Source organism: Carlito syrichta, unplaced genomic scaffold (assembly GCF_000164805.1).
Source record: "Carlito syrichta isolate Samal-C Ts95f unplaced genomic scaffold, Tarsius_syrichta-2.0.1 Scaffold313449, whole genome shotgun sequence".
Taxonomy (NCBI): domain Eukaryota; kingdom Metazoa; phylum Chordata; class Mammalia; order Primates; family Tarsiidae; genus Carlito; species Carlito syrichta.
The window spans coordinates 748,714-756,168 of NW_007257545.1; positions in this window are offsets into that span (position 1 = coordinate 748,714).

The window sequence follows — 7,455 nt, forward strand, 5'->3', positions numbered from 1 at the left end:
CTCACCCCCATCTCCTCCTTAAACACTGACAATCATTCATTTTTCTCAATTTCTATGCTTTTGTCATTTCAAGAATGTTATATAAATGGAATCATACAATGTAACCTTTTGGGATTGGTTTTTCCCTCAGCATAATTATCTGGAGATTCATTGCATGCAACAACTATTTTTGTCATGTCATATGAAGGGTGCTGCTATCACCATGATGTGTTATTATTGATGTTGACCTTGATTGCCTGGCCAGAGGTAGTGTTTGTCAGGTTTCTCCACCGTAAAGCTACTCTCTCTTTTTTTGTTTTTTTTACCCCCCCACTATACTCTTTGGAAGAAAGTAACCATGCACAGCCCACACTTAAACCCACATTTGAGTTATGCACCACCTCCTTGAGGGTAGAGTTTCTACAAAAAATTACTGGGAATTCTGCCTGGGAGTTTTGTTTCTACTTCCTCACTTATTATGTATCTATTTATTATTGATTGATGGAGTTGGAGTCTCACTCTGTCACCCAGGCTGGAGTGCAGTGACACAATCACGGCTCACCGCAGCCTTGACCCCCTGGGCACAGGTGATCCTTCTGCCTCAGTCTCCTGAGTATCTGGGACTGCAGGTGCATGCCATCACACCCAGCTAATTTTTTTATTTTTTTGTGGAGACGAGGTCTTGCTGTGTTGCCTAGGCTGGTCTCAAACTCCTAAACTGAAGCAATCTTCCTACCTCAGCCTTCCAAAGTACTGGAATTGCGGGCATGAGCCACCACGCCTGACCTTAATTTATTTATTGATTCATTAATTATTTATACCAGTATGGACTCGTGGATATTTACTTTATACTTTGGTTTACAATCCAATACACCTGTATTTAGTTTGTCATGTACAGGTGTTTTAAAAACTACCAAACTGTCTTCCAGAGTGACTGAATATTCCAGTTTCTCCACATACTTGCCAGCATTTGATGTTGTTACTTTTAAAAAAATTTTAGCCATTCTGACAGGTGTGGAGGGATACCTACTGTGGTTTAATTAATGTTCATAATTCTAATGTTTAATGATGGCCAGCATCTTTTCAGATGCATATCTGCCATCTGTGCATTATCTTTGGCGACATATTTCTCTCTTGCCCATTTTCTTTTTTTTTTTTTTTGAGTTGGAGTCTCACTCTGTTGCCCAGACTGGAGTGCAGTGGCCGCTCCCGGCCACCGCAGCCTCAACCCGCTGGGCTCCGGCGATCCTTCCGCCTCAGCCTTCCAAATAGTTGGACCTACAGGGGCGTGCTACCACGCCCAGCTAATTTTTTAATTTATTGTAGAGATGAGGTCTTGCCAAGTTGCCCTGGCGGGTCTCGAACCCGTGGGCTCAGGCAATCCACTCACCTCAGCCTCCCAAAGGCGGGGGATTACAGGCTGAGCCACCGAACCCTGCTTCCTGCCCACTTTTTAATGGGGCTCCCCACTTCTCATCAGCATGTTTGAGTTCTTTGAAGATCCTGGTTGTTAGGCCTTTGTCAGATATATGGTTGGCAAATAATCTTTCCCATTCTGTGAACTGTCTCCCCACTCTTTTAATGGTTTCTTTTGCTTTGCAGAAGTTTTTCAGTTTGATGAGGTCCTACTTGTCTATTTTATCTCTTATAGCATGGACCTTTAGGGTTTTGATCAGGAATTGGTTGCCTATTCCAATTTCTGTAAGGGTGTCTCCTGTGTTTTCTAATAGTCTTATAGTATGAGGTTTTACGTTTAGGTCTTTGATCCATTTAGAGTTGATTTTTTGTGTATGGTTTGAGAAACCACCTAACTCCAGTCAGGGTGACCATCATCATAACTCAAAAAACAACAGATGCTGGAGAGGTTGTGGAGAAAAGAGAACGCTTCTACTCTGTTGGTGGGAGTTCAAACTAGTTCAACCTCTATGGAAAATGGTATGGTAATTTCTAAAAGACCCAGCAATCCCCCTTCTGGGAATATATCCAGAGGCACTCAGATTATTCTATAAAAAAGATGTCTGTGCATGCATGTTTATTACAGCCATGATTTACAATAGCAAAAACACGGAACCAAAAGTGCTGCTAGTTGAAAGTGGACTGAATTTTTAAAATGTGGTACAGATGGAATATTATGCAGTCATAAAGAAGGACAAAAATCATGTACTTTGCAGTAACTTGGATGGATTTAGACTCATCATTCTCAGGAATCTATCACAGAAACAAAGAACTGAGTACCACATGTTCTCACTCATAAGCAGACCCTGAACACCTATCATAATACTACAAGAATGGGATTGACAGTAGCAGGCTACTGCCAGGGGTGGGGGTGAGGGTAGGGGGGGGAGACACAACATCAGTAATGGTACCTGATCCTAATTCAGACAAGGTGAGAACCAATGAGAGGACCAAACTTCAGCTGTACATAGACCACTTATGTACCCAGTCCTGACTTAAAAAAAAAAAAAAAGTCATGATGACCTTAAGCATTAATGATTGAATGTTAATATTAATAAACGATTTCTACCATTAAACAAAGATAACAATGTGTTTAAGCCATTGTGATTAAGGAATGTCTGTGTTACAGCAGCTAGTGTTATTATAACCACTCTACTGAATATCACGTTGCCAAGTTCTCTCAAATTCCTGTTGTGTCTTACTTGGGGTGGCATTAAATTTACAACTTAAAGAGAGAACTGACTTATCTTTACAGTATTGAACACGATGTCTTTCTATTTAGTTAAGCCTTCTTTTATGGTTAGCAGTGGCATTTAAAATATATATTTTGTACTATTCAAAGATAGTGACCATTGACACACTGGTAACTGTATTTCAGATATCTCTCTGTGCAGTCACATATTGTACCGTCGGTGTATTTAATTTTTACCAAAATTGAATCATATGATACATGCTGTTTTATAAACTATCTTTCTGCTCCAACATTTTTACAATAATGTGAGGGGTGACCCCAAAGCCCTGGAGTTTGTATACAAAAAATTGTGCGTTTATTTTTACATGTATAAACTTCAATCACTTTCAAAGTACTCTCCGTTTGATGCAATACCTCTACAGAGAGTCTTTTTCCACTGCTCAAAACAGTTTTTGAATTCATCAGTTTTAATGTCTTTTAGTGCTTCTGCTGTGCTTTGTTTCACTTCTTCTACCTTGGCAAGACATTTCCCTTTGAGGACTTTTTTTTAATCTGGGGAAACAAAAACAAGTTGCTGGGGTGAGATCAAGTGAATAAGGAGGGTGGGGATTGGGAGCCATGCCGGTTTTTTGTTGTTGTTGTTAAAAACTGCTGAAGTGGCCGGGCGTGGTGTCTTAAGCCTGTAATCTCAACACTTTGGGAGACCAAGACAAGAGGATTGCCTGAGTCCGAGACTAGCCTGGTCAACATGGTGAGACCTCGTCTCTACAATGAATCAAAAAATTAGCCAGCCGTGGTAGTGCGCGCCTGTAGTTCTGGCTACTTGGAAGGCTGAGGCGAGAGGATTGCCAGAGCCCAGCAGGTTGACGCTGGGTGAGTGTGAGTGTACCACTGCACCCCAGCCTGGGCAATGGAGTGAGACTCTAACTCAAGAAACAAACAAACAAAACCTGCTGAACACTCAGCTTGGTGTGGGCAGTTGCACTCTTAAATCACCCATCATGAAATGGGCAAACACATTGAAAGAATCTCCAAAAAAATTCACTGAAGCCAAACACAGCCAGTCAAAACAACACTAGCTGGTACACTGAAGCCGATGGGTTCCTAGAACATATACCTAGTAAATAATTGGTTTGTTGTTGTTGTTTGTTTGTTTTCCCCTCATTCAGAGAGATTTACAACAAGAATTGGCAGGTTTTTTTTTCTTTAAGGGCAATAGGGTAAATATTTTAGAATTTGTGGAACAGGAAGATGTTATGTAGATGCTCAACTATTTAAAATGTAAAACCTTCTTAGCTTGCAGCCTGTAAAATAAGAAGCAACAAGCTAGAATGGGCCAACTGGCTGTATGTAGTTTGCCAATCCCTAATCCACATCGCTTTTTTAAAATGACTTAAGCCAGGCTTGGTGGCTCACACCTGTAATCATAGCACTCTGGAAGTCTGAGGCGAGAGGACTGCCTGGGCCCAGGTGTTTGAGACCAGCCTGGACAACATGGTAAAACCTCATCTCTACAACAACAACAAAAAATTAGCTGGGAGTGGTGGCACGTGTACCCTGGTTCCAGCTATTTAGAACCTTCTGGTGGAAGGATCACCTGAACCCAGCAGGTCGAGGCTGTGGTAGCCGTGATTGTGCCACTGCACTGGAGTCTGGGTGACAGAGTAAGACTCGGACTCAAAAATAAATAAATACATGAATAATAAGATATTTAAAAAATAACCTGCTATAGTGGCTTATACCTGTAATCTAGCACTTTGGAGGCAAAGAGAAGAGAATTGCCTGAGCACAGAGGTCAAGACCAGTCTGGGCAACTTGACGAGACTTTGTCTCTACAATAAATCAAAAATTAGCTGGGTGTGGTGGCGCATGCCTGTAGTTCTGGCTACTTGGAAGGCTGAAGCAGAAGGATTGCCTCAGCATAGCAGGTGGAGGGTGTGGTAGCCGTGAGCGTGCCACTGCACTCCAGGCTGGGTGACAGAGTGAGATTTCGACTTGAAAAATAAAAATAAAATAAAAACGACTTAAATAGTCTTCTATTTTTTTCCTGATACCTGAAGCATGTAAAGGAAGTAGTCTTCTATTAATGTACATTTATGTTGCTTCCAAATTAATTTGCTACTATAAATAGTGTAGCAATGCACATCCTTGTGCGTAAACTTTTTCACATTTACCTGCTTATCCCCAAAAGGTAAATCCCTAGAAATAAATTTATTGAGTCAAAGGATATGATATTTTACTCTTTGATACATGTTGTCAATATATATATTTATATCCTCATGAAGTATGCACAACAGAGCCTGTTTTACCATATCTTTGTTAACAATGGGCATTAGCAATCTTTTCAATTTGCAGTCAAATCAATTTTTTCAAAAAATTGTATGCACAGATGGGGTGGGAGGGTCTTGTTATGTTGCCTAGCCTGTCTTGAATGCCTAGCTTCCAGCAATCCTTCCACCTCGGCCTCCTAAAGTGTTGGGATTACAGGTGTAAGCCACCAAACCCAGCAGTAGTCCAATACATTTAAAAAAAATATATCTCTAGCCGGATATGGTAGCGCACACCTGTAGTTCTGGCTACTTGGAAGGTTGAGGTGGAAGGATCACCTGAGCCCAGCAGGTTGATGCTGGGGTGGCCGTGAGCATGCCACTGCACTCTAGCCTGGGCAACAGAGTGAGACTCTGACTCAAAAAAAAGGTATCTCAAGTATGCTCATACGTTTATTTCTTTGTTTAGTCTTACAGCTATCTTTTCCCATGTTATTATGAACTTATTATTTATGAGTTTCTTGTTTATGTCTTTTACCCAACTTTCTTCTTTCTTTTTGAGTCAGAGTCTCACTCTGTTGCTCAGGCTGGAGTGCAGTGGTATGATCACAGCTCACCACAACCTTGACCTCTTGGGCTCATGTGATCCTCCTGCCTCAGCCTCCCACGTAGCCTGGACTACAGGTGCAGGCCACAACACCCAGACATTTAAAACATTTTTTTGTAGAGATGAGTTCTTGTTATATAGCCTAGACTGGTCTTGAACTCCTGGGCTCAAGCAATCCTTCCGCCTCAGCTTCCCAAAGTGCTTAGAATTACAAGCATGAGCCGCTGTGCCTGGCTTCTTTTACCCATTTTTTTCTCTGTGATCTACTCCACATTGTTTTATAACAGATCTTTGGGCATAGTAGGAATAGTGACACTGTATCATTTATGTGCAGTATATTCCCCCAGTTTTTCATTTGTCATTAATTTTTTTTTTTTTTTTGAGTTGGAGTTCCACTCTGTCACCCAGGCTGGAGTGCAGTGGCATGCTCATGGCCACCCCAGCATCAACCTGCTGGGCTCTGGCCATCCTTCCGCCTCAGCCTTCCAAGTAGCCAGAACTACAGGTACACACTACCACACCCGGCTAATTTTTTCGGCTAATTTTTTATTTATTGTAGAGATGAGGTCTTGCCAAATTGTCCAGGCTGGTCTTGAACCCTCGGGCTCAGGCAATCCACTCGCCTCGGCCTCCTAAAGTGCTGGGATTACAGGCTGAGCCATGGAGCCCAGCCTGTCGTTAATTTTAACAGTGTTTCTGGCAATAATTTTTCTTTTTTGCCTTGGTTGTTCCATATTTTATCTGGTTCAGATTGGTAGAAAAATGTCTAGTACTCATGGCTAGCCACTCCCCTCTCATAATTACAAAAACATCCACCCATGTTTTATTTTAGTACTTTTATGATCCCTCTTGTACATTTTAACCTTTGGTTCATTTAGAATTTATTTTGAGGTAAAGAATGAGACAAAGATCCAACTTTATTTTTTTTTTAATAAGGCTACCCATTACTAAATTTTCTTAACACTGTGTAGGGTTCAAGGAAAAACTTGCCCTTTGCTCTCTGAAGGGTCACTGGAAATCACTGACAAGAGGCTGATTAGTAGGAGAAAAGGCATACAATTGTATTAGATTATAGTTTTATGTGACATGGGAGCCTTCTGAATGAAAGCCCAAAGGTTCAGGGGAAACTGTTCATGTCTTATGCTTAGATTCTACAAAGTAGGGACAGCAGTACAGAATTGTAAGTGGGCCAAAAGGGTCTGATCTGATGCTAATAAATGGAGTGAGGGATACCCAGCCGGGTCTAGATTCTTCTTTGTCTTTCTCTGCATCATTCCTTCCTTCTGGGTCTGGGACAGGACTCTCTCTGGAGTGGGGGTCTTGATAACCTACAATCGAACAAGGTGGGTCAGATAAATGCTTTATGGCTAGTTTTTACACAAAAAGGCAGGGGTAAATTAGAGTAATTTTTTTTTTTAGGAATTTGACTGACTTTGAGGAAAACGGGTTCTGGTTTCTATGACCTGCATCAGAAGAGAGTGATTCTAGTTTCTATGACTAGCCTCAGGGGAGAATGGGACTGAGAGACAGGAGGAGGGCAAGAGAAGTCAGAGAAAATCATTTGCGTTTAAGCTGGCTTCTGAGGCCTTTGGTTTGGGGTATTATTTTCTGAGCCCCAAAAGCTATTTAGACAATTTAATTTTTTTTCTTTTTACTTTTTAAATAGAGATGGGGTCTTGCTATGGTTGCCCAGGCTGGTAGGCTGGTGTTAAACTCCTGGGCTCAAGTGATCCTCCTGTCTCAACCTCCCAAAGTGCTGGGATTACAGATGTGAGCTACTGCACCCAGCCTACTTAGATATCGTTAACTCATGACTGTAAACCTCAATATAAATTTTCATGCATGTATTTGAGTCTAAAAGGTGGTTCAGCCTGTAATCCCGTGCCTTGGGAGGCTGAGGTGAGTGAATTGCCTGAGCCCACGGGTTCGAGACCCGCCTGGGCAACTTGGTGAGA